Source organism: Pinus tabuliformis, chromosome 1_1, assembly GCF_031772625.1.
Source record: "Pinus tabuliformis cultivar Carrire ecotype Pingquan chromosome 1_1, CPIR1, whole genome shotgun sequence".
Classification (NCBI taxonomy): domain Eukaryota; kingdom Viridiplantae; phylum Streptophyta; class Pinopsida; order Pinales; family Pinaceae; genus Pinus; species Pinus tabuliformis.
Window position 1 is genome coordinate 256,320,692 of NC_142297.1, and position 8,279 is coordinate 256,328,970.

Below are 8,279 nucleotides of genomic sequence, written 5' to 3' on the forward strand. Positions count from 1 at the left end.
ATAAATTTCGTTTTCTCCCACTGCATCTCATATGGACCATAGGGCGGAACAGAAATGCACTCATTTTTGAGAACATGAATCCTACAATAAGAGAGGACGTAATCAAAATTGCTGCCTATTTTTTGGAGCTTGGTCCAACTAATATTGTAAACAATCAAAATTGCTGCCTATTTTTTGGAGCTTGGTCCAACTAATATTGTAAACAAGCACAGAAGTATCATTTGGAAAGATATATGGCATAAATTCTCAATGAGTTTTTTCATGAAGCCTGAAGTAAGAGGAAATGTGGATGAGGGGTATACATTGTTACTAAGCCTGGAAACTTTTATCACTTTTGGTGGGAAGGGGCAGGCAAATATAGTTGCCATATAAGAAGTGTTGATAGCAGCTAAATGGTTGGGATTGGGGAGCTTACAGGTCTTTGGAGATGCAAAAGACATTATCAATTGGACTAAGGGACAGAATAAATTCAACCCTCCAATTTAAAAAAAGTGGCTGAAGCGCATCAAGACTATGGTAAACACTTTTCTACATATTAAGATTGATCACATTTTCAGAAAACAGATTGATCACATTTTCAGAAAACAGAATTAGACAGCCGATTTATTATCCAGAAGAGGCATTGGCAAAAAATGTGGTAAGTTTTTTTTTCTCAATATTTTAACAAGAAGTTAAGACAAATGCATGAAGCATTAACTTCTGGAATAGTTAGAAGACAGTGTTGGGTAATATTGGAACTAGTTAGAAGACAGTGTTGGGTAATATTGGAACGCATGAAGCACATTTTTTTAAGAATATGTATACATTTTGTGTTTTCTTTTTCATATTTTTAAGTGGTATATGATCTATGAGAGTGATCTACCGAACTTAAGTACTTAGAAGTAGAAAATTGTTATTGGAAAATGACACAATTTCACTTTTTCGGATGTGTTGTATGCTGAAGAAACCAACTGAAATTCAAGATCCTTGACAAATGTACTCTGTTTTTATATTAATACAGAAGCGTTATTTTTTCTTAAAAGAAATACATATATAAACGTCAATACTGACGAGCGGCTGGTTTCGCTCTGGCTGAATACATTCCAGATTCACACAACGCTGACAATAAGCTTAACTTCAGAAGGGCCTTACCTCAGAAGGGCCTTGCACCATATATATCGATCGCCAACTGAACATGCATATACTTTTGATATATCCGAAGATGTATCCTTTAAAATAAAGGGTAAAAAAAGGATATACGCTATAAACTGACGATTTCGCTTTATTTGCAGAGAACGATGTTAAAAATCATCAAATGGCATCTTTCCATGAAGAGAGAGGGGGTGTTTCTGAATTCACCCACGTGAGATTCAATGAAGTAGCCCGATTTCGATCTCCAGAGAATCCAGAAGTGGATAATACATTTTCTATTTCCTTCATTTCGTCAGCCGTGATCTTAACAGAAAGAGCACCTATATTTTGGTCTAGATTTTTCACTTTGGTGGTGCCGGGGATCGGTGAAATGTTATTTCCCTGATGGCAAATCCAAGCAAGTGAAAGTTGACCCGGGGAGCATCCCTTCCTGGAAGCTATTTCAGCTATTTTTTCAAACGTCCCCTTATTCTTTTCAAGATTTTCTGGTTGAAACCTTGGAATTGCCTGTCAAAAATATCAGCAATTTATAAAATTAGAATAAGACTTCATTGAAACAATAAAATACATTTTATCAATGCACTGGAATCTTAAGGTATGATATCAATGAACTAATAATGAACTGATATCAATGAACTAATAAGTTTTTTGGAGAACGAACATTGGAATAAAATGGTCCAGGTCGAGTTAGAGAAAGATTCTTCGGCGAAAATGATATGGAATATCATTTGTCGACGCGTTTTGAACCAACCAGTATGGTTCATCGTCACTGGTGGGTTTGAAACACGTCGACAAATGATATTCCATGTGATTTTCACCGAAGAATCTTTCTCTAACTTGATATGGATCACAGAAGCCTGAAGTCTATTATTGTTCCAGTAGAGTTAATTTTTGGGTTTTATAATGATGGGCATCAACCACTCTTGGTTTTGTAATTAATGACAAATAATTAAACCTGTCTTTAAAATTAATTAGTAAAAAAAAATTAATTACGCATTTATACTCTTTTTTTAATTCTAAATATCCAAATGAAGATATACCTTTCTAATATCATCATTTCTTAAATTGTCAACTGACTTTGCTCCAGAAGTAAAGAAACCCCTGCCTAGAGGGCTGTATGGCACAATTCCAATACCAAGTTCTCTGCAATTACAATTTGAACATGTTAGTTAGTGATTCATAATACAAGGATGGTAACAATGTGAAAAACCCTAACTCCAAACACCTGATCATACCTGCAAGTGGGAATAATTTCCTCCTCTACATCCCTAGTCCACAAAGACCACTCTATCTGGACTGCTGTTATAGGATGAACAGCATGGGCTCTCCTAATTGTTGATGCGGAGGCCTCAGAAAGTCCGATTCTTCAACTAATTTCTTCAGTTCTCCAATCTGTCACAGATGCACAGAAAAACCATTAGATCAAACTGTGCATCATTTAAGAACTAAACCGAGACCTATCGCAAAAATACATACCGTCACTTCAATGGGGACTTTAGTGTCAATACGATGTTGATAATAAAGATCGATAAAATCCACTTCAAGTCTCTGCAAGCTTGCTTCACAGGCAGCACGAACATATGCAGGATCTCCTCGAAGTTCTGGTTTTCCATCAACATATGTTATCCCAAACTTTGTGGCTAATTGGACTTTCTCCCTAATTCCTTTAATGGCCTGCAAACAACATACCGTAGGTAAAAATTCTATCATCTTGGGTAAGTTCTAGATAATTGCAATTACAAGAAAAGATAAAACCCATACAACAGTCCTACCTTTCCAACGAGGATTTCGTTGGTGAAAGGGCCATAAATGTCCGAAGTATCAAGAAAAGTGACACCTCTGGAGACGGCATGGTGGATAAGGGAAATCATTTCTTGCTCGGGCTTTGGAGGGCCATAGAAGTCCGACATGCCCATGCAACCTAACCCCAGTGCTGATACTTCTAATCCTTGTGATCCCAAACGCAATCTGCCCACTGATGGTACTTCCGCCATTGCTATGCTCTCTGAAAGCTACTCAATCAATCAGGTAATATAGTGCGGCTACTTCTCATTCGTCCTTAGCCCGCAGATGTAGATGGAGGCAGGCCACTTCATCCATATATAGAGGTATCTATATGTAGCTGCCTTGTTATTGGTACTTCAAATTTAAGATATATTTAAAAAAAATTGAAAGTAAGAATGGTGGAAATAGATTCATCGCTAAAAAAACAAAACAGGAATTTCAAAAAAAAAATGGATAGTAAGAATGGTGGAAATAGATTCATAGCTATAAAAAAACCAAAACAGGAATTTCCATAATTTTTTGGGTAAATTTAAATTAAACTAAATTTAAACGGGACAACATCAATCCATCACGGCGTTCGTCATTCGATGAATTGCGCATATACAATTATCAATGGGTGTTTCCTCTCGGTGGCTGCCAGGGCAGGATCCATCATGGCGTTCGTCATCCCATGAAGTGCGTATATAAAATCATTAAATCCGTCTTCTGAGGAGGAAATGCGTATAGATAATCTTTAAATCCATCATGGCGCTGGTCAACCGACGAAGTGCAGAAGCAACCACTAATCTGTTCCTTATAAAAATCACTAATGTCGTCTAGGTTCAAATGCTTTATCCAACGCAGTGAATAAATAATCATTAATCTGTGATTTATATAAATCATCTATCCGGTCTAAGTTGAAAAGGTCTTTTGTGAGTGACTGTCATAGCAGGTTGTCAGTATGGTAGTACGTAAACATAATCCTCAATGTGGTATTTATGATAAATAAAAAATGAATTGCTTTGTCGTGAACGACCCCAAAACACGTGATAATGCTAGGAGAAAACTTGTGGGACTAGGGCAAATCAATTTTAAACATTAAAATTCCAGAGGTGAGAGGTATGGGTTGAAAATTTATTTATGGTATTTTATAATTATGTTATAAAGTATTTTCTGGTAAGAATTTTTCGAGTTGTTATTTTACACTACATTCGATACGGTCATATTTAATGTTAGTTGATTGAAAGATTTTCGACCGTTACATTTCACTGTTTCCGTTACATTCCACTGCTTTCACGGCCAACTAAAGCTTGAGTTGTGCAATCATTCAATTAGTTACATTCCACTATTTTAAGTATCAACTGAATTCTGATTTGTGCAACCATTCAATTTGTTACATTCCACTGCTTTAACTGCTAACTGAATTTTGATTTATGCAACCATTCAATTTTGATTTATGCAACTATTCAACTTGTTACATTTTACTGCTTTAACTATCAACTCAATTTTGATTTGTGCAACCATTCAACTTGCTAATCTTTATTATAGCCCATAAACATATTGCAGGTACTTCACGGATAAAGAATTCATCCTTTCATGCTGTTAAAGTAACTAGGTATAAAGAATTACTAAGCCACTTTGAACTTCGAAATAACGTTTCTAGTACATGCAGGTAGTCTTCCTGAATGTTGTGTTTGGTGTATCACATATGACAAAGCGGTCGACTCGGTTACTTATAGATGGTATGCAACCTAGAAGGGGGCCTCCAAAATATACTAGAGGTACGTGGATGTACAATCTGTGTTAGTGATGTCTAATGCGAGCCTGTATGATAGGAAGCATCCCCATATACTTTTTATACAAGGAACATCATCCGATATACTCGAAGATATGTGGATATCGTTCCCATATACTTACATGCATGGAATATTGACTACTCACAGAACGTGCCTTACACGAAAGATGACAATTGTTATGTTTATAGACGTCGGAACACATCTTCTATCCTAGAACCACTAATGTTTGGTTAATTAAAAATTTGATAGCTTTTACAATTTCTCTTTCATTAAATTTAATAGTTGTGGTGTAAATGATATCAATTTTCGCTTCCAAACCTAATGCATCAAAAATGCAAAAATGAATCTTTTACTTCGATAAATTTCTAACTATAGAAAAGAGAGAGTCTTTTCGATATTCAAACAGAATGTAAAACTTTTAACTTCTAACTTATTTTCAATAAATGCAAAATTACCAAAATCACAAGAATTACAAAAACTTATTTTGAACACACAACACCCAATTTTTTTTCAAAATGCTAAAAGAAGACCAAAAAATATTAAAAATTGATCTTTTAGATGAATGTTATGAATATGACATTGTCTAAAATATAATTCTGAGATGCTTCATTACTAGAAGAAGAACAACTTTTCATTTCAATTTTAGCAAAAAGAAGCACTTTTACGAGTGAAAATTACCTATTTTTCATTATCGCAATGATTCTTCAAAAATGGGTATACAGATACTAAATGTGACCTTTTGAAAGAAGAAAGATAGGCAAAAAAAATCTCAACAATTACCAATCCTTCCTTTGATAAATCAACAAATTATGAGATGAAGCCCTTTAACCCTAATTCATAAAGAGAAGAATTTTCCAAGAAGACAATTAACAACTCTCATTCATAAAGAGAAGAATTTCCCAAGAAGACAATTAAGAACATTCAATCAAATTGAAACAAACTTTTGCAGAATTTAAATAGATCCAAGAAAGCATAATAATCAAAAAGTTCTCGACACAATAGTGAAAAATTTAACTTTTTCAAAAAATTAAGAGACTTGCACAGAAAATCGATTGAATTCAGTGCACAGGCACACAATTGCTAAAGTGCACACAATTGCTAAAGGAAAATTGCACAAGGTTGCACACTTTTGCTAAAGGAAAAGTGCGCAAACCGACAAAACTTAAGAAAAATAAAAAAACAAATCTAAAAATCCATAACATTAGGGGAATCTCGAGGTCTAGAATGGGCCTCCTAAGGTAATTATAAAATAATTGTGGAAATAACAAAATAAGATTAGATTACATCATCAAATTTTAGAGGGAAAAAAGAAAAAATTATTTTTTCAACTCGTATTTTCAACATATCTCCTTATGGGTTTACTCAAATTTCGAGCGACAACACTCGTTGGATACAAAATATTATGCATTGTCAAAGAACTACCCATGTTGCATACTTTGACGAGCCTTTCTAAATGGAAATTAAGAAATACATGAAAAACATGATTGCAATCATGTTGTTTCATGTATTTCTCGTTTTTCGTGTATCAGGGTCCATTGAAAGTATGCAACATGGGTACTCCTTAGACGAGGAACTAACTTTTGCATTCAGCAAGTACTCCCACTTGAAATTTGACTAAAACCTTAGGGAGATAAGTTGAAAATTTGAATTGAAAAAGTAGTTTTATTATTTTATTATTTTATAATATTTTTACTTTTTTACACCAAAAATCGTGAACCATTCCCCATGGTTGACATCATCATCTTGAATCCTATTAGTTTTTATAAAGTTTATTTTGTTTGTACATTTTTCTTAGGAGGCTCATTTTAGACCTGAAAATTCCCCTAATGCTTTAACCTTTCAGGGTCCAAAAGACAGTCAAACAAGGCTACAGAAAGCAATCAAAGGCCACATGAGGGCATAATGAAGAATAGATCATTCTCTAGTATGGTAACCAATTAGTTATGTCAGACAAATCACTCTTGCGGACAAGGGTGATTTTCCTATATTCAAAAGAGATCTAGTAACAAACAGATCCAGTGACTGCTACCTTTTCTTAATGTACAAATAAAATATGAAATATGAGATATGAAAGAGCCTCTTACCATTCTACAAAATGGTTGTGGAATTTTTTTCGATGCTTTCAAAAGTCTTTCCTCGAACCTTCACATGAAGACGTGCATGAACAGAGACAAACAAGGCATAAAAGCATAGCGTAGATAAATATGAAACACAAAATGAATGAAAATTGCAACATAGCATATATCATAAGATTAAATAAATGTTCAGTTATAAATTATGCAAAATATCAAGGAACTTTGCAAAGAGAATTAAAACAAGTGCAATTAGGAAAGAGATAGTTGCTTGTATTAATTTGAACAAGAAGAAGCAATACAACCTTTCCTAGATGATGTAAGCCTACTCCAAATGGTCTCTAATCCTCCCCTCAAGTGAAAAGTTTACCATCCCTATTCCAACAACATAAGTTTACATTCAGAAGTCCCTCCTCCAACCTCCAGCCTGTGTTGAATTTATAAACCAAGAGGAGGAGGTTTGAGATCCTCTTCTCAAGGAATGAGATCCTCAAAAGGAAGGATTAGGGTTACACAAAGGGAGTAAGTTTTCTCCCTAAACAGAGGGATGAGGCCCAAATATGTAGAGGCTCGAGGGCTTCAATTGGGAAATATTCCTCTAAGAAGGCTTCTAGAAATCACTTTTTATTTTTACTCTCGTTAAGAGATTTACGTAGTTTTTAGTGGAAGACAGTGCGCATAATTGCATTGACCAAAATAGTCAAAAATCCGTTTGAGCAGATACTAGCTAGGAAATCAAGCAAGTGATTAAAAGTAAGTTTTTTAGCAATATAATCATCGATTCTTGTTGTATTTGCAAAATTTTTTTTCCAACATTGTAAGGGAATGCTTGGAACACTTCATTGGATAGCAAGAGATCTGTATTAACAGTCATTTTCCTAATGGTGAAAAAATCACATGTAACATGCATAATTTGAGCTTATATTATTTGATGCATATCATAAAATAATTTGGACTTGTTAATGACTAAATTCTCATGCAACAACAAATGTCACTATGTACAATTTCCACATGCATGATTTTTCTTCATCAAACTTTTTTTTGTCAAATTTATTCCTATGTCTTGTCTAGAATGTAAAATTCACAACAACTCTTTCATGTTTTTACCAGTTAGATAGATGAGTAGATTATATAAATTTTGGGGCCATTATTTTAAATCCAAGGTGAGGTGTGGCTTTTTGATGTAAAAAAAAGAAATATTTTCGCCACACTTGCTTGATTTTCAAGATAAAACGGTTTAAATGTTGTTGAATGATCTCTACATTGTTTTCAACTACAAGACATGGGTGAGATTTTAGCATAATGTGTTGGATTAAAACAAGAACATGGTAGAGACTAAGGAGATTAGTGTTAAAGAGCAATGTGATCTTTTAAATACTTTCAAGGATCGTGAAGGAAATAATATAGAGGCGAGTCAATAGTAAAAAGAGAAACACATACAAGGAGAGTAATTTTTTCAAGAAGAGGTGTAGTTGATTCTATTCTTGGATTCAATTTCCAAATTTGAGATATGCGT

The 8,279-nt window shown here is 34.2% G+C and overlaps 1 pseudogene across 1 annotated transcript; it reads right to left on the reverse strand.

The window, feature by feature from the left end:
• Positions 1–986: 986 nt before the first annotated feature.
• Positions 987–3,267, reverse strand: LOC149212493 (putative aldo-keto reductase 2; annotated as a pseudogene). The gene is made up of 5 exons (XR_016250242.1): positions 2,904–3,267; positions 2,608–2,805; positions 2,367–2,523; positions 2,172–2,274; positions 987–1,638 (listed from the first exon to the last, which is right to left on the reverse strand). The product of XR_016250242.1 is annotated as a putative aldo-keto reductase 2 (transcript).
• Positions 3,268–8,279: the final 5,012 nt, after the last annotated feature.